Genomic DNA, 19477 nt, shown 5'->3' with positions numbered 1-19477 from the left:
GTGAGGAGGTCTAGGCCTCTGCAGTTTTTGTAGGTTGATTGCTGTTAAATAGTCTAGCTGGTTTTGAAGGTAAGTGGTAGAGTTTGCAATTTTTTTATTTTGAGACTATTGGAAGTTTTGGGAGAGCAACTGGAAATAAGATAATGAGGTTTTTAGGCTTCCTGCTTTTTTTTTTTTTTTTTTTTTTTGGTGAAGATCATGTTTATTAATGCATTTTTTTCAACTTGCTTTTTTTTCATGGTTTCTTGTGGAACAGACATACTATAGTAAACTGGCATATTTTATATATATATATAATTGTACTTTAAGTTCTGGGGTACATGTGCAGATCATGCAGCACTGTTGCGTAGGTACATTCACGGCCATGTGGTTTGCTGCCTCCATCCCCCCATCACCTATATCTGGCATTTTTAACCTGATATTCCTCTTGACTCCAAGGGCTGCTAATAAGGAAATGAACTGTATTGTTCTTTTTGGGCAGGCATGTAGTGGAGCAGGAACAGGGAGTTTTTGGTTTGGAGGCACAAGGTTAATGTTGGGGGCAAGGTAGACTAGGGTGCAAGGACCTGGCTAGTTGGTAGGGAGACAGAAGTAGGCTGTGGATCTGCAGAGGAAGAAGATGCCTGTGGTGTTAATGTAAACAGTCAAGTGGATTGCGAATAGGTGTTAGAGTGTACAGGTTCTTTGTTTGGAGGGACTTGGTCCAGCTTTAGCAACCCAGAGTGAAAAGGAGAGAGACAGCCCTTTGAGAACTCCTGTTTGGGGAAGGGGTTTCCATGTTTGAGAGGCAGGAAGAGAGGTAATGTGGAGGGGCTGGGTAAAGAGGCGGTTTGCTTCAGAGGAAACTGAATAATTTACATGGAGTGAGGTATGGGAACAGCGGTGGGAGGTCGTTCGAGCTGAGCCACAGGTGGAGGGAGGGATGCTGCCTACGTGTATGTGTTTGTTGGAAGAGGTGACACAAAGGGGGGGCTTGGCCAAGTTTTAGGGTGTGAAGGGTTATGGGAGTTTGGATGGCAGGCTGAGGGAGCTTTGTGTGGTTGTTACTGGCAGTACATGTGGAGCGAAATTTGGTAGCTCTGTTAGCGAGGGGAGTGGGATCGTTTTTAGTGAGGGTGAAGGCTCTGTCTACAAAGGCAGAGCCTTTTTGGACGGTGTGTGAGAAGCGAATGGCATTATGGTCCTAGGGCTGAGAAATTGGGATAGCTGAGTAGGCAGTAGAGGAAAGAAGGGCTCTTTCCTTTGGGAAAGAGGTTTTCCCTATTCAAAGATTTTCCCTGTTCAGAGCCCTCCCCAAATAGTAAGTGTAGAGTTGGAGTGCAGTAACAAGGAGTGAGAGAGATTGAGAGATTGAGAGATTGTTTGAGACTTGTAGAAGTGAGAAGGGACTTTGAGAGAGCAGAGGCAGTTGGGCTATTTTTTTTTTTTTTTTTTTTTTTGAGACAGAGTCTTGTTCTATTGCCAGTCTGGAGTGCAGTGGTGCAATCTCGGCTCACTGCAACCTCCGCCTACTGGGTTCAAGCGATTCTTCCACCTCAGCCTCTTGAGTAGCTGGGACCACAGGCACGTGCCACCATGCCCGGCTATTTTTTTGTATTTTTAGTAGAGATGGGGTTTCACCATGTTGGTCAGATGGTCTCAATCTCTTGACCTCGTGATCCACCTGCCTCGGCCTCCCAAAGCACTGGGATTACAGGCGTGAGCCACCATGCCTGGCCCTGACTATTAAAAGAGTTAGGAACTTGAAGAAGAATTGGAGTCTGTGTCTGGGGGAAGGAGTTGTTAGGAGTTGTATGAAGAGGTGGCATCTTTTAGAGGGTTTATGAGGAGTGGCTGATAGAGTCCTATGGATAGCCAAACTCTCCTTGCAGATGAGCAAGAAATAGGTGAGTTAAGACCTTTTTACCTTTTGTGGGAATGGGGGAGAGGAGAGGACTTTTAATATTTGGTATGCTATGGGAAGAGGCTGTTCCTCTTAGCTGATGTGTAGGGGATAGGAGGAGAGCGGAGGGCCCCTTGAGAGGAAGTGACAGAGCATACATGACAGTTTGAGGTTATTTTTTTAGTGTAGTAAATAGGTGAAGGGAATAGAAGTAAGGGCGAAGGAGAAGGTACAGGGAGTGTGCACCGATATGGAAGGATTGGTGAAGAGATGTTAGAATTTCCTTGGTTTGTTTTTGAGGGTGGATGAGTTTTTTGTTTTTGACCATCCATTTCCCTTGTAAGCAAACTTTTTGTTGTAACAGTGAAGTTTTTTGGTGGGGGAATACTGGGGTTGGATTGTGGCGGTGGTGAGGAGGAGAGGATCCAGGGGAGAGGAAAGGGGGTCTTTTTTGTTGCCTTGTTGGCCTTTCTGTCCCCTTTTGAGATTTTATCTGATTTTGTTTGGTGTCCTTGGCAGTATATATAACTCCTGCCTTAGTTGGGAGGTGTACAGCTTGGAGGAATTGGTAAATAAGGAGACCATTAGTGATGGGGGTTCCTGTCTAGAATGGGAGTAGGACAGCAAGGGGCGATAAGGAAAGAGTGTGAGAAAATGGTATTAGATAGGGAATAATTGAAGGATTTGGTGGTGCATGGGTGTGAGATAAGTCTATCAGCCTCTACAACTGAGACCTATGATTGATGAATTGGTCCTGAAAATTCAGGAAAAGCCAGTAGGTGGCCTTGGTATTGACTAAAAAAGAGATTGTCTACCTGCTGCTGACAGCTACCCTGGACTCCGATACAGTGATGGTGGTTAGGGCCGGTGGCCCTGGGCCCTGTCAGACTTCAGTGGCTAAGTCAAGGAGTTGTGGGAATGCAAGTAATTCTTCACCTTTTCTCTTGGTGAAGGGGTTGTGGGTTGGAGGTACAGGCTTTTCTGTCGGCCTGTTGAGAGGACAGTCAGACTTCAGTGGCCTGTCTGCTGGCAGATGGGGCAAGGGCTCTTTAGCGCCCATGGATTGGGACATGCCTGTGCCTAATGGCCTTCCTTGCCACACTTGAAAAATGTCCTTGGAGGTGCACTGCTGTCGGTCTTTTGTGCCCCTGGGTGTTACAGCCAGGCTGTTTAGGTTGGCGAATGTCTGCTGCTAGAAGCTGGTATTTAGCATGATCTCTTTGGGCCTTCTCTATTTTACTTTGTTCATCCTTGTTATGGAAGACCTTGAGAGCTAGGCTAAGGAGGCCCTGTTGTGGGGTTTGAGGGCCATCTTCAGCTTTTTAAGGTTTGCGCTAGATGTTTGGAGCACACTGGGAGATAAAATGAGTGTTAAGAACTATGAGTGCCTTTTTGAGGGCAGGATCAACATGGGTTTATTTCAGGAGGGCCTCTATAATGCAGGAAAGAAACAGGACAAGATTTTTGTCTGCCTTTTGGGAAATTTCTTTGAATTTTAAAAAATTCACAGCCTTATGGGCAGCTTTGTTAAGACCTACAATAAGGCAAGTAATTATATGGTTATGGGACGCTTGGCCTGGATCTGTGGACTGGTATTCCTAGACTGGCTCTTCCCAGGGGACAACAGCGGCTCCTACAGGCTTAGTGGGATCTTGCTGATGAAGGTTATTGGCATGTGCCTGGGCTGTACCCCAGAACCTAAAGTGCAATAAAATTATATATATATAATACACATACACAAAAAAAATACATGTGCTGTGTCTTTGTAATAGAATGATTCATAATCCTTTGGGTATATACCAAGTAATGGGATTGCTGGGTCAAATGGTATTCCTATTTCTAGATCCTTAAGGAATCACCACACTGTTTTCCACAATAGTTGAATCAATTTACACTCCCACCAACAGTGTAAAAGCGTTCCTGTTTCTCTACATCCTCTCCAGCATCTGTTGTTTCCTGATTTTTTTAATGATTGCCATCCTAACTGGCGTGAGGTGGTTGGTATCTCAGTGTGGTTTTGATTTGCATTTATCTAATGACCAGTGATGATGAGCTTTTTTTTCATATGTTTGTTGGCTGCATAAATGTCTTCTTTTGAAAAATGTCCATATCCTTTGACCACTTTTTGATGGGGCTGTTTGTTTTCTTCTTGTAAATTTGTTTAAGTTCTTTGTAGATTCTGGATATTAGCCCTTTGTCAGATGGGTAGATTGCAAAAATTTTTTCCCATTCTGTTGGTTGCCAGTTCACTCTATTAATAGGTTTCTTTTTTTTCTCTGTGCTGAAGCTCTTTAGTTAGATCCTATTTGTCTATTTTGGCTTTTGTTGCCATTGCTTTTGGTGTTTTAGTCATGAAGTTCTTACTCATGCCTATGTCCTGAATGACATTGCCTAGGTTTTTATCTAGAGTTTTTATGGTGTTAAGCCTCATGTTTAAATCTTTAATCCATCTAGAGTTAATTTTCGTGTAAGGTGTAAGGAAGGGATCCAGTTTCAGCTTTCTGCATATGGTTAGCCAGTTTTCCCAACATCATTTATTAAATAGGGAATCCTTTCCCATTGCTTGTTTTTGTCAGGTTTGTCAAAGGCTGTAGTTGTGTGGCATTATTTCTGAGGCCTGTATTCTGTTCCATTGATCTATATCTCTGTTTTGGTACCAGTACCATGCTGTTTTGATTATAGTAGACTTGTAATATAGTTTGAAGTTAGGAAGTTAGGTAGCATGATGCCTCTAGCTTTGTTGTTGTGCTTTTTTTTTCTTTCTTTCTTTTTTTTTTTTGCTTAGGATTGTCTTGGCTAAACAGGCTGTTTTTTAGTTCCATATGAAGTTAAAGTTGTTTTTTTGCCACTTCTGTGAAGAAAATCATCGGTAGCTTGATGGGGATAGTGTTGAGTCTATAAATTATTTTGGGCAGTAGGGCCATTTTCATGATATTGATTCTTCCTAACCATAAGCATGGAATGCTTTTCCATCTGTTTTTGTCCTCTCTTATTTCCTTGAGCAGTGGTTTGTAGTTCTCCTTGAAGAGGTCCTTCACATCCCTTGTTAGTTGTATTCCTAGGTATTTTATTATCTTTTTAGCAATTGTGAATGGGAGTTCACTCATGATTTGGCTGTCTATTATTGGTGTATAGAAATGCTTGCAATTTTTGCACATTGATTTAGTATCCTGAGACTTTGCTGAAGTTGCTTATCAGATTACGGAAATTTTGGATTGAAACAATGGGGTTTTCTACATATACTGTCATGTCATCTGCAAACAGGGACAATTTGATGTCCTCTTTTCCTATTCAAATACTGTTTATTTCTTTTTCTTGCCCGATGGCCCTAGCCAGAACTTTTAATACTATGTTAAATAGAAGTGGTGAGAGTAGGCATCCTTGTCTCATGCCAGTTTTCAAACAGAATGCTTCCAGTTTTTGCCCATTCAGTATAATATTGGATTTGTCATAGTCACTCTTATTTTGAGATATGATCCATCGATACCTAGTTTATTGAGAGTTTTTAACATAAAGTGCTGTTGAATTTTGTCAAAGGCCTTCTCTGCATCTATTGAGCTAATCATGTGCTTTTTGTCTTTGGTTCTGTTTATGTGATGGATTACATTTATGGATTTGTGTGTGTTGAACCAGGCTTGCATCCCAGGGATGAAGCTGACTTGATCGTGATGGATAAGCTTTTTGATGTGCTATTGGATTCAGTTTGCCAGTATTTTACTGAGGATTTTTGCATCAGTGTTCATCAGGGATATTGGCCAGAAATGTTTTTTTAGTTGTGTCTCTGCCAGGTTTTGGTATTGGGATAATGTTGGTTTCATAAAATGAGTTGGGAAGGATTCCCTCTTTTTGTATTGTTTGGACTAGTTTCAGAAGGAATGGTACCAGCTCCTCTTTGTACCTCTGGTAGAATTTGTCTGCTAACCGTCTGGTGCTGTACTTTTTTTAGTTGGTAGGCTGTTAATTGCAGCCTCAATTTTAGACCTTGTTATTGGTATATTCAGGAATTCAACTTCTTCTTGGCTTAGTCTTGGGAGGGTGTAAGTGTCCAGGAATTTATCCATTTCTTCTAATTGACTGGTTTATCTGCATAGAGGTGTTTTTAGTAATCTCTGACGGTAGTGTTACCCCTTTGCCATTTTTTTGTTGCATGTATTTGAACGTTCTCTCTTTTCTTTTTTCATTAGTCTAGCTAGTCTATCTATTTTGTTGATCTTTTCAAATAACCAGCTCTTGGATTTATTAATTTTTTGAAGGGATTTTTTGTCTCTATCTCCTTCAGTTCTGCTCTGATCTGAGTTATTTCTTGTCTTCTGCTAGCTTTTGAATTTGTTTGATCTTGCTCCTTTAGCTCTTTTAATTGTGACATTAGGGTGTCAATTTTATGTCTTTCCTCACTTCTCTGGTGGGCATTTAGTGCTATAAATTTCCCTCTAGACACTGCTTTAAATGTGTCCCAGAGATTCTGGTACATTGTGTCTTCATTCTCATTGATTTTAAAGAACATCTTTATTTCTACATTCATTTCATTATTTATCCATTAGTCATTCAGGAGCAGGTTGTTCAGTTCCCATTTAGTTCTGCAACTTTGAATGAGTTTCTTAATTCTGAGTTCTAATTTGATTGCACTGTAGTCTGAGAGACTGTTTGTTATGATTTCTGTTCTTTTGCATTTGCTGAGGAGTGTTTTACTTGCAATAATGTGGTCAGTGCCACATTATTGCAAGTAAATAATAAGTGCCATGTAGTGCTGAATAAGTGCCATGTAGTGCTGAGAAGAATGTATATTCCGTGGTTTTGGGGTGGAGAGTTCTGTAGATGTCTATTAGGTCAGTTTGGTCTAGATTTGAGTTCAAGTACTGGATATCCTTGTTAGTTTTCTGTCTTGTTGATCTGTCTAGTATTGACAGTGGAGTGTTAAAGTCTCCCACTATTACTGTGTGGGAATCTAAGTCTCTTTGTAGGTCATCAAGAACTTGATTTATGTATCTGAGTGCTTCTGTATTGGGTGCATATAGATTTAGGATAGTTAGCTCTTCTTGTTGCATTACTCCCTTGACCATTATGTAATGCCCTTCTTTGTCTCTTTTGATCTTTTTTGGTTTAAAGTCAGTTTTATCAGAGACTAGGATTGCAACCCCTGCTTTTTTGCTCTCCATTTGCTTGGTAAACGGTCCTCCATCCCTTTATTTTCAGCTTATGTGTGTCTTTGCATGTGAGATTGGTCTCCTGAATACAGCCCACTAATGAGTTTGAATTTTTATCCAATATTCCAGTCTGTGTCTTTTGATTGGGGCATTTAGCCCATTTACATTTAAGATTAAATACTGTTATGTGTGAATTTGATACTGCCATTTTGATGCTAGCTAGTTGTTTTGCTGTTAGTTGATGCAGTTTCTTCACAGTGTCAATGGTCTTTACAGTTTGGTATGTTTTTGCACTGGCTGGTACTGGTTGTTCCCTTTCATGTTTAGTGCTTCCTTCAGGAGGTCTTTTAGGGCAGGCCTGGTGGTGATGAATTCTCTGAGCAATTGCTTGTCTGTAGAGGATTTTATTTGTTCTTTGCTTCTGAAGCTTAGTTTGGCGGAATATAAAATTCTGGGTTGAAAATTCTTTCTTTTAAGGATGTTGAATATTGGCCCCCACTCTCCTCTGGCTTGTAGGGTTTCTGCCAAGAGATCTGTTATGAGTCTGATGGGCTTCCCTTTGTGGGTAACCCAACCTTTCTCTCTGGCTTCCCTTGACATTTTTTCCTTTATTTCAACCCTGGTGAATCTGACCATTATGTGCCTTGGGGTTGCTCTTCTCAAGGAATATCTTTATGGTGTTCTCTGTATTTCCTGCATTTTAATGTTGGCCTGCCTTGCTAGGTTGGGGAAGTTCTCTTGGATAATATCCTGAAGAGTGTTTTCCAACTTGGTTTCATGCTCCCTGTCACTTTCAAGTACACAGATCAAACATGGATTTGGTCTTTTCACATAATCCCATACTTCTTGGAGGCTTTATTCATTTCTTTTCACTCTATTTAATCTTGCCTTATTGCTTTATTTCATTGAGTTGATCTTCAATCTATGATATCCTTTCTTCCACTTGATCAATTCAGCTATTGAAAGTTGTGTATGCTTCATAATGTTCTCCTGCTGTGTTTTTCAGCACCATCATGTTGTTTATGTTCTTCTTCATGCTGGTTATTCTTGATAGCATTTCATCTAATCTTTTTTCAAGGTTCCTAGTTTCCTTGCATTGGGTTAGAACTTGCTCCTTTAGCTTGAGAAGTTTCTTATCACCCACCTTCTGAAGCCTGCTCTTGTCAATTCATCATACTCATTTCTCCATCCAGTTTTGTTCCCTTGCTGGTGAGGGGTTGTGATCCCTTGGAGGAAAAGAGGCGTTCTGGTTTTTGGTGACTTCGGCCTTTTTGTGCTGGCTCCTTCCCACCTTCATGTGTTTATCTACCTTTGGTCTTTGAATTTTTTGACTTTTGGATGGGGTTTTTGAGTAGGCATCCTTTCTGCTGATGTTGAAGCTCTTTCTTTCTGTTTTAGTTTTCCTTGTTAACAGTCAGGTCTCTCTACTGCAAATCTGCTGGAGTTTGCTGGAGGTCCACTCCAGACCCTGCTTGCCTGGAAATCACCTGTGGGGGCTGCAGAACAGGAAAATTTGCTGTGCAGTGGCAGAAATTGTTAATGTCCTGGAGAATGTTGAAATTGAAAGTGCCATTTTCCAGCCACTGAGAGCCATTATCTCATTTATGTTGGGGCCAGGCCATATTACAGTAGAAAATTGATCTTTGGGCCTTACTTCAGACTGGAGACCCAGGGTATCCAGATTCTGGAGAAGACATCCTAAGCAGGTAGTTTTAGACAGAACAGATTGGCTAGACCCCATGGTAAAAGGCCAGAAGTGGAGGAGGCTACCGAGGAGAAGGAAGACAGGAGGGAGTGTCCTCTGTCCTGTTTTCTTTACCTAAGACAGTGACTTCGGAACAGTCACTGTCGAGTTAGGCATCCCCAAGATGACAGGACTGAGGACCCTGGGACCAGAAGTGTGTCCTCAGCCCAGTGCTGGGATTTTCAGACAGAAAATGAATGGTTGAGGAACCCAGATGGAGACAAACCTCTATCCAACTTACCAGCCAGGAAGTGATGATTTGGTTGGAGATAACTGTAGTTGGCAATGGAGGTTTGGGGTTTCCCTCCTGGGTCTGGAAAGGGGTTTGGAATCAAGGTGGGGGGGTCCTAGCCATGGGAGCAGGGAATGAGAGAGAGAAAGAGTGGCCAGTACCTACTCCCATCCTGGGTTTCAGCACCAAAATGTAAGGTTGACGGAAAGGTTGGAGAGGCAGACCCATGGTCAGGTTTAGCAAGTTTATTTCAACCTGCCAGGCTGGCTGCCTCACCACAGGGAGTGAAGGCAGCAGTCTGGCTTACAGACTATGGGGGTTATATAGGGAGTTTGCAGGTAGCCAGGTGCTATTCTAAGAAAAACTGCATCTTGGTTCTTAGGGGCTAACATTCTGCTTAATTGGGTCAATGTTCTGGGTTCGAGAGCTGGGTACAACCACATCCTGGAACCTAGGTGTCCTGTTTACAAGGCTTGAAGCTGTTTTTGTTATGGGCTTGGCTTAGCAGTGAAGAATGGGGAGGGCGTCTATGGGCTTGCTTTGCTGTGACTCTAATAAAAACTTACGATAAAGCTACAGTAATCAAATTAGTTTTGTACTGGCATAAAGACAGATACAGAAGTCAATGGAATGAAACAGAGAGCTCGGGCTTGGTGCGGTGGCTCACGTCTGTAATCCTAGCACTTTGGGAGGCCGAGGCAGGTGGATCATGAGGTCAAGAGATAGAGACCATCCTGGCCAACATGGTGAAACTCTGTCTCTACTAAAAATACAAAAATTAGCTGGGCATGGTGGCACGTGCCTGTATTCCCAGCTACTTGGGAGGCTGAGTCAGGAGCATTGCTTGAACTTGGGAGGCAGAGGTTGCAGTAAGCCGAACTTGTGTCACTGCACTCCAGCCTGGCGCCTGGTGACAGAGCGAGACTCTGTCTCAAAAAAAAAAAAAAAAGCCCCAAAGCAAACCCTTACATATATAGTAAATGATTTTTCAACATGGGTGTTAAGACCATTCAGTGAGGGAAAAGACAGTCTTTCAATAAATAGTGTTTAATCCAGCAATTCCATTTCTGGATTGTACCCAAAAGGATTGAAAATAGGGACTTGAAGAGATTTGGTATACCCATGTTCACCGTGGCATTAGTAACAATAGCCAAAACATGAAAGCAACTAAGTCGCCATTAATGAATAGAGATAAAATGTGGCATATTCATGCAACGGACTATTGTTCAGTCTATAAAATGGAATGAAATTCTGACACTTGGCACATCATGGATGAAATTTTTTTGCTGATGTTAGTGAAATGGTATGTCCTTTAAATTTAACTTAATGTAATTTTTTTTAACTTTTAGAATCTGGGGGGTCCATGTGATATGTTTGTTTAAAAGGTATAGTGCCTATCGTTCTTATCTTTATGTCCATGTGTACCCAACATTTAGCTCCTACTTATACATGAGAACACATGGTATTTGATTTTCTGTTTCTGGGTTAGTTCACTGAGGATAATGGCTTCCAGCTGCCTGCCATGCAGATGAACTTTGAGGCCATTATGCTAAGTGAAATAAGCCATTCACAAAAGGACAAACACAGCAATGATTTCATGAATATGAAATATCTAGAGTAATCAAATTACTAGAAACAAAGTAGAATGGTGGTTGCCAGGGTCTTGTAGGAGAGGGAAGAAGTTATTGTTGAATGGGTACAGAGTTTCAATTTTGCAAGATGAAAAGAGTTCTGTGGATGAATGGCAACAATAGTTGTACATTGTGAATGCCACTGAAATTTACAGTTAAATGGTTAAGATAGTAAATTTTAAGTTATGTATAATTTACATACATACATTTCAAAGAAAGGTATTAGACCAAACTCCAGGTCTTTTAGATTTGGGAAAAATTTTAGATCCATAGTTATGACAGAGAACAAGGGAAAGTGGGAAAATAAATTTTGTTCTTGCCATTCTACATAGTCCATGCTAAAAATCTACAGAACATTAAACTTTTCTCTGATTAAAATTAGTCCTTTGCAACAAACAACAGACAGTAACATGATTAAATAGTGGGTGAGTCATGTGTTCTGCCAAGGACTATTCTTCACAGGACCTTAGGTAGGATATAGCATCTTAGAAAAGGCGGCTTTGTGTGTTTGGCCCCAAAGCAGGTGTGCTATGGAAAGGAAGGGTGTTTTAGGGTTGGAGGGAGAAGGGTGGAAGTTTAAAAGCTGTACTTTAAGACAAATCATGTGCAACATGGATATATTAAACATGGCATATATTACTATGCTCATAGAGAAGGGAGCATAGAAATAAGAAAAATGTATTCTGTTTTTCAGTCACAGAGAGCCTTGGCGTATAGATCCTTTTAGGATATTTTCTACCCTAAAAGGATATTTCCATTATTCATCTTTAATAAAAATGTCTTAGTGTACATTTTTAACTATTAAAAAATGTAATAATATATTTTGACTTTTTCCATGTTAAAATAATTCTTGAGCATCTCCATAATTGGTTTGTAGAATTTTATAATTTACCTAGTAAATTTTACAATTTACATTTACCTACCCTTTCACAGGGAGCATAATATGCTTTGCATTTTAGAAACATCATGCCAGCAGCTTGCAGGAAAGTTTAACTCAGCCGCTTCCTAGCCCAGCTACTTAAGAACCATAGGATTTTCAGAATGGTAAATCAGCACTGACTTTCAATTAAAGTAACCAGCTGCATGTGTCCCTAACAAAAGAGTTAGACTGTTCTTTGAAGCCAGGTATTGACTTTTCCTCTTTAGCTATGAAAATCCTAGATGGCATCTTCTTCCAATAGATGGCTGGTTTGTCTGTTGAAAATCTGTGGTTTAGTGTAGCCACTTTCATCAATGATCATAGCTAGATTTTCTGGATAACTTGCTGTGGCTTCCACATCAGCATTTGCTTCTTTACCTTGTACTTTTGTTAGCAGTGGTGAATCTGTATGGGTCTTCAGCAACCTCAATGCTTGCCTCCTCAGAAGAAACAATTTGACCAAGAAGCATAAGGCGAAAGGAGACTGAGGCAAGTTTTAGAGCAGGTTTCAAATTTTATTAAAAATTTTTATAGCAGGAATGAAAGGAAGTAGAGTACACCTGGAAGGGGGCCAAACAGGTGGCTTGAGAGATCCAAGTGTGCAGTTTGACCTTTGACTTAGGGTTTCATATGTTGGCATACTTCTGGGGTCATGCGTCTCTTCTCTCCTTATTCTTTTCTTGGGCTGGGCTGTCCGCATGTGCAGTGGCCTGCCAGCACTTGGGAGGGGCCGCATATGCCGTGTAATTACTGGAGTTGTACGCATGCTCATTTGAGGCATTCTTCCCTCACCAGCCAAGTGTTCCTAGGGTCATCTACCAGTTAAACTCTGCCGTTTTGCCTCTTAGTACACATGCTTGAGCACAGTCACCCACTTCCTGAGATCTTAACAGGAAGCAGCTGATCACCAGCGTCAGGTGTTTTCTATCTACTCGGAGCCTGCTGTTGGCTGGTGCCAGCTGTGAGCAATTATTATCTTAGAGAGACTATTTAACCACCACCTGCGCATCCCCTCACGATTGCCTTTTCAGAAGATGGAGCTGCCTGACGTGGCTGGTGAGTGGAGGGCTCTCTCCGGCCCTGTTCATGTCTATTAGTACTTTTGTGCTATGGAGACAGCTTCTTTCCTCAAACCTCATGAACCAACCTCTGCTAGCTTCTGACTTTTCTTCAGCTGCTTCCTCACCTCTCTCAGCCTCCATAGAGTTGAAGAGAGTGAGGGCCTTGCTCTGTACTAGGCTTTGGCCCAAGGGAAAGTTGTGGCTGGTTTCGTCCTCTGTTCAGACCACTCACACTTTCTCCCTATCAGCGATAAAGCTGTTTTGCTTTCTTTTCATTTGTGTGCTCACTTGAGTAGCGGTTTTAAGAATGTTTCCTTTTCATTCACAGCTTGGGTTACTGTTTGGCAAAGAAGCCTAGCTTTTGGCCTGTCGCTGCTTTAGATATGCCGTCTTCACTAGGCCTAATTTTTTTTCTAGCTTTTCATTTGAGAGAGATGCGACCGTTCCTTTCACTTGAACACTTCGATGCCATGGGACGGTCATTAATGGTTTAATTTCAATATTGTTATGTCTCAGGGAATAAGGAGGCTGGAGGAGAGGGAGAGAGATTGGAAACAATTAGTTGGTGGAGTGTTCAGAATGCATATAACCTTTATCAAGTTTGCCATCATATGGATACGATTTGTGGTGTCTCAAAAGAATTACAGTAATAACATCAAAGATCACCATAGCAGATATAATAATAATTACAAAGTCTGAAATAATGTGAATATTGTGAGGATTACCAAAATGTGACACAGAGCCATGAAGTGAACACATACTGTTGGGAAAATGGCCCCGATAGGCTTTCTCAGTGCAGTTGCTGCAAACCTTGATGTGTAAAAAAACAGAATATCTGAGAAGTGCAATAAAGGGACATACAATTCAGTGAGATATGACTGTATAATATATTTTGTTTGAGTTCTGAATTATAAACTACATGTGATTTAAGTTGGTCATTTAAATTGTTACCATTAATATGGACATTCTATCTTTAGGATACTTCTAATATGTTAATATAGGGCTTTATTTTCTTTTTAAAAATTGATGTTTTAATTTCTGGGATACATGTGCAGAATGTGCAGGTTTGCTACATAGGTAAACACGGGCCATGGTGGTTTGCTGCTCCCATCAACCTGTCATCTATGTTAGGTATTTCTCCAAATGCTATCCTTCCCCCATTCCTCTCCCCTGACAGGCCCCAGTGTGTGATGTTCCTCTCCCTGTGTCCCTGCTTTCTCATAGTTCAACTCTCTCCTATGAGTAAGAACATGCAGTGTTTGATTTTTCTGTTCTTGTGTTAGTTTGCTGAAATACATGCAAATGTATTTTTAAAAGTGATTTTCGCATGTAAACCCTGAGAAGTTTCCTCCAATTTTCACTGGGGAAATAAAATAGTGGCCTGAAGGTTTAGATAGTTGTTTTTCTATTTTTAGAATAAAAATTAAATTTGGAAGCATGGTTCACATCACCAGTTTGCTTAAATACTAGGCAATACTAGTTGGTTTCCTGCAGTTTTCTTCTTTTACCTTTTTTTTTTTTTTTTTGATGCATAATGGATGTACACAGTTTTGGAATCCATGTGAGAATACATTTATATAATTAGTAGAGATCAAATCAGGGTGCTTGGGATGTCCATTACCTTAAATGTTTGTCCTTTCTTTATGCTAGATCTATTTGAATTATCTTCTAGCTATTATGAAATATACAATAGATGACTGTAAACCAGAATTACTCTACTGATCTCTTTAGCTCTGGGTCTTATCTCTTCTGTCAAGTCACCTGTTTGTACCCATTAATCAATTTCTTTTCATCCTCTTCTTCCCTACACTTTTCTGAATATGTCAGTCTGTCTTTCCTCATTGCCTTTGCATATGTTTTCCCCCGTGTCTGGAATATTCTCCACCAGTCTCTAATTATTGATATTCTTCAAAATGATCTCAAGTACCAATGTAGCCATGAAATCATTTCTATTACTTACAAATGAATATATGCTTCCACTTCTGCTGATTTGAATTGACACTCACTTTACTGTGCGTTTTATTGTGAACATTCATGTCCTGGTGTGTACATGCTTAAAGGCCAGGTTTAATGTACCAGCCATTTTTGCATCTCTTTCAGAGCCTGAGATTCAAAGAATTGGAAGAAGGCCAGTGGCTAGGGATGTGTGTAGGTACATACATGTGGGAGTGCTGAGGGAGGGATGGATCATTTAGTTAATTTCTTTCAACCAGTACCCAAACAAATTATTAGATATCTGCCTTGTGAATTTTGCCTGAGGAATATTATTCCTTTCAACTAGAAAAATTGAAACCAGAAAATACCAAGTCAAATAGGAATGAGGAAAGTTACTGTCACTTAGATATAATTAAAATCCACCCAACCCAGCCTGACAAAGCAATTGGACTTGATTTTCAGATTATCTTACAATTGGTAACAAATAGGGGTCCTGCAAAGAGAGAAAGTTTTGTCAAGTTTATGTCTCAGTCTTACTTTGAATGAATACGCACAGGATGGACTCATTATGTTAGCACTGTGTGTAGTAGCATGCTTCCTGCTCACTTACAGAGAATATATAATGTTGTCTTCCTCTATGGCTTGTAATTTTACTCAGGGGAGCGCACGCACGTACACACACGCACACACACGCACACACGCACACGCGCGCACACACACACACACACACACACACACACACACACTCCCATACACTGACCTTTCTTTTACCTACTTGTCTCAGAAACCCTTTCTTCAGGAAAATTTTTTTCTGACTTTTGAAAATGTAGCCTAAGTAAGGGATGAGCAAAGCTTAGGCCTCTGCAGAAATGGTGGGTGTGGAGAAAAGTGGACGGATATAGAAGGCTTTGCCCTCTCCAGCTCTAGTCTCCAGACACCATCTTATTTTAGGCCCTCATGTGTTTCTCATCCAGATTGCTGCAACAGCTTTCTAATTCGTCTCTTGTCTGATGCCTCCCTTTCCCATCATTCAAACCCACCTATACGTGGCTACCAGAGAGATAATTCTAAAATTTAAGCCTAAATATAACACTCCACTATTGAAGTGGTCCAATAACTTTCTGCTACTTTCAAAATAAAGGTCGAAATAAGTTTAGCATATAAGCTTCTCTATTTTCCAGCCCCTAGTTCTGGCTCTTGCTTCATCTTTAGATATATTGAACCTCTAGCAGCCCTGAGATAGGGTCATGCTCTCTTGTGCTCTATGGCTTTTTACGTAGTCTTCCCTCTGCTCAGAATGACTTCCCACCACCTGTTTTCCTAAATAATGTGTATTCTACCATCAAATCTCTGCTCAATATCACCTCCCTTGAAAAGAATCCTGGTGCTCCAAATCTGATTTACATAACCCATGCTACCCAAGCAAGGATTGGGATAATAACCTGACCCATCTACCTATCCCAATTCATTGTGCAATTCTTGAAGTCACAGAGTGTCTTGTTTCAACTTCGTATTGAATGAATGGTTAAAGTTCTATCATCAATGACTATGTACTTGATACGTAACAACTAAAATACCTTAAATACAATTAAAATTTTATTCAGTATTAATTTATTATATGAAATAGATCTTTTAGCTTTTCAAATGTGGAGCTTTGTTATAAACAATTTATAGTTATTTTAAAATGTTAGTTCTGTCTGGCTTGGTGATTCCCTGATTTCTTAATCCATTATCGCTTTGTCGTAGACATTTTTCCTTTGTTGACTGAGGCATTTTCCAGCTGTCTGTTGGCACAAATGTTGGGCATCTTGGAAACAGGAACTAATGCTATAAAAACACAAGATAAATGACCACACTGAGAAATCACCATATTTGCCTCCTATGATGTTGTAAAATTAGTACCAACTGGGGAACGAAAGTGTTGCAAGTGAATCTTAAACTTCATGAGCAACTGATAATTGAGTAAAGGCTGTTTTCTTTTATACTTTGACAATAGAAAGTTTCTGTTGTCATTTAGGTTTATAGTCATTACAGATAATCTTAAATATTCTCTACTGTTAAGTTTTAATCAAGTAATTTGCACAAATTTGGCAAAAAATCTGACAAGGCTGATTAGATTCTTAGGACTACTGGTAGGGTTGTGAGAAGATGATTTCTGAGTTGTGACTTTTGTTTTTGGTAAAAAAAAAAAAAAGTGAGATACCTGCTTATAGTTATTTTAATCAAAGTTGCAATGAATGGCATGTAAATGATTTATTTTAAATCATTGGTGGAAAAGCCAAGGAAATAAAAAGGAGTGGACCATTGGGGTGATATAAACTGAAAATAGTGAAACTTTGATATATTAGAATCTCTCCATTTTGCCAGATAGATACGCTTACTGAATTTTCATATAGAATAAATAAGAAATAATTTAAAATATATATTATAATGTATTTAATAGAAATTTTAATAAATTTCTTTGTGCAAAAAGTAACTCATGTCAATATGTAAAAAAAGGACATGTTACCTTCTCCCATGAAAAAATAGAAAATATACTAATAATGCTTCTAAAAGGCCCTATTGAGAGAAAAGGAGAAATAACATAACATTAATAATGTTTTGTTGGAATGGAATAAAGTAATTTTTTAAAGAACAATTATAGTTTTACTTGGCAGAATAAATTACTGATGTCTTATTGAACAAATGGAATTTGAATAACATGAATACTGCTTTATTCAAGAGATCAGTGTATCAGAAATCACATAGCTCACAATTCTAGGTGGATCACATTTGGCCAACCATTGATAAATGTCTCCAAATTAAAATTGTGACAAAATAATCACTTTCTGAAACTACACAATTGCTTTAAAAAAATATATATATGTTTTATTGCACTTTAGGTTCTGGGGTACCTGTGAAGAACATGCAGGATTTTTGCATAGGTGCATAGATGGCAATGTGGTTTGCTGCCCCCATCCCCATCACCTATATCTGGCATTTCTCCCCATATTACCCCTCCCCAACTCCCTACCTCTGCTGTCCCTCCCCTAGTCCCCCCCAACAGATTCCAGTGTGTGATGCTTCCCTCCCTGTATCCATGTGTTCTTATTGTTCAACACCCGCCTGTGAGTGAGAACATGCGGTGTTTGATTTTCTGTTCTTGTGTCAGTTTGCTGAGAATGATGGTTTCCAGATTCGTCCATGTCCCTACAAAGGACATGAAATCATCATTTTTTTATGGCTGCATAGTATTCCATGGTGTATATGTGCCACATTTTCCCTGTCCAGTATATCATTGATGGACATTTGGGCTGGTTCCAGGTCTTTGCTATTGTAAACAGTGCTGCAATGAACATACATGTGCATGTGTCTTTATAATAGAATGATTTATAATCCTTTGGATATATACCCAGTAATGGAATTGCTGGGTCAAATGGAATTTCTATTTCTAGGTCCTTGAGGAATTGCCACACTCTTCCACAATGGTTGAACTAATTTACACTCCCGCCAACAGTGTAAAAGTGTTCCTATTTCTCCGCATCCTTTCCAGCATCTGTCTTCAGATTTTTTAATGATTGCCATTCTAGCTGGTGTGAGATGGTATCTCAATGTGGTTTTGATTTGCATTTCTCTAATGACCAGTGATGATGAGCATTTATATCCTTCGCCCACTTTCGAATGGGTTTGATTTTTCTTGTAAATTTGTTTTAGGATTGTTAGCTCTTCTTGTTTCATTGGTCCTTTTACCATTATGTAATGCCCTTCATTGTCTCTTTTGATCTTTGTTGGTTTAAAGTCTATTTTACCAGAGACTAGGATTGCAACTACTGTTTGTTTTTGATCTCCATTTTCTTGGTATATCTTCCTCTATCCCTTTATTTTGAGCCTATGTGTATCCTTGCATGTGAGATGGATTTCCTGGATATAGTACCCTGATGGGTTTTGACTTTTTATCCAATTTGCCAGTCTGTGTCTTTTGATTGGGGCATTTAGTCCATTTACATTTAGGGTTAATATTGTTACGTGTGAATTTGATCCTGCCATTTGGATTCTACCTGGTTGTTTTGCCCATTAGTAGATGCAGTTTCTTCATTGTGTCGATGTTCTTTACCACTTGGCATGTTTTTGGAGTGGCTGGTAGTGGTTGTTCCTTTCTATGCTTAGTGCTTTCAGGAGCTCTTGTAAAGCAGGCCTGGTGGTGATGAAATCTCTGAGCAATTGCTTCTTTGTGAAGGATTTTATTTCTCCTTCACTTATGAAACTTAGTTTGTCTGGATATGAAATTCTAGGCTGAAAGTTCTTTTCTTTAAGGATGTTGAATATTGGTCCTTACTCTCTTCTGGCTTGTAGGGTTTCTGCTGAGAGATGTGCTGTGAGTCTGATGGGCTTCCCTTTGTGGCTAACCCGACCTTTCTCTCTTGCTGTCCTTAGCATTTTTTCCTTCATTTCAACCCTGGTGAATGTGCCTTGGGGTTGCTCTTCTTGAGGAATATCTTTGTGGTGGTCTCTGTATTTCCTGTACTTGAATATTGGCCTGCCTTGCTAAGTTGGGTAAGTTTTCCTGGATCATATCCTGAAAAGTGTTTTCCAGCTAGGATTCATTCTCTCCCTCACATTCAGGTACACCTATCAAACATAGATTAGGTCTTTTCTCATAATCCCATATTTCTTGGAGGCTTTGTTCATTTCTTTTTACTCTATTTTGTCTATCTTGCCTTCTGATTTTATTTCATTGAGTTGATCTTCAGTCTCTGATATCCTTTCTTCTTCTTGGTCAATTTGGCTTTGAAACTTGCGTATGCTTCACGAAGTTCTCGTGTTGTGTTTTTTCAGCTCCATCAATTCATTTATATTCCTCCCTAAGCTGTTTATTTTCGTTAGCATTTCTTCAAACCTTTTTTCAAAGTTCTTAGTTTCTTTGAATTGGGTTAGATCATGTTCTTTTAA

The 19477-nt window shown here is 39.8% G+C and overlaps 1 long non-coding RNA gene across 1 annotated transcript; it reads right to left on the bottom strand.

Moving 5' to 3' along the window:
* Window positions 1–294: 294 nt before the first annotated feature.
* Window positions 295–17562, bottom strand: LOC116561485. The gene is made up of 2 exons (XR_004273452.1): window positions 17516–17562; window positions 295–395 (listed from the first exon to the last, which is right to left on the bottom strand). It is a non-coding gene; the product is annotated as an uncharacterized LOC116561485 (long non-coding RNA).
* Between the last annotated feature and the right edge of the window lie 1915 nt (window positions 17563–19477).

Source organism: Sapajus apella, unplaced genomic scaffold (assembly GCF_009761245.1).
Source record: "Sapajus apella isolate SASKATOON/1434 unplaced genomic scaffold, GSC_monkey_1.0 scaffold29, whole genome shotgun sequence".
In the NCBI taxonomy this organism is placed as follows: domain Eukaryota; kingdom Metazoa; phylum Chordata; class Mammalia; order Primates; family Cebidae; genus Sapajus; species Sapajus apella.
This window is presented reverse-complemented; position numbering and strand designations above follow the sequence as displayed.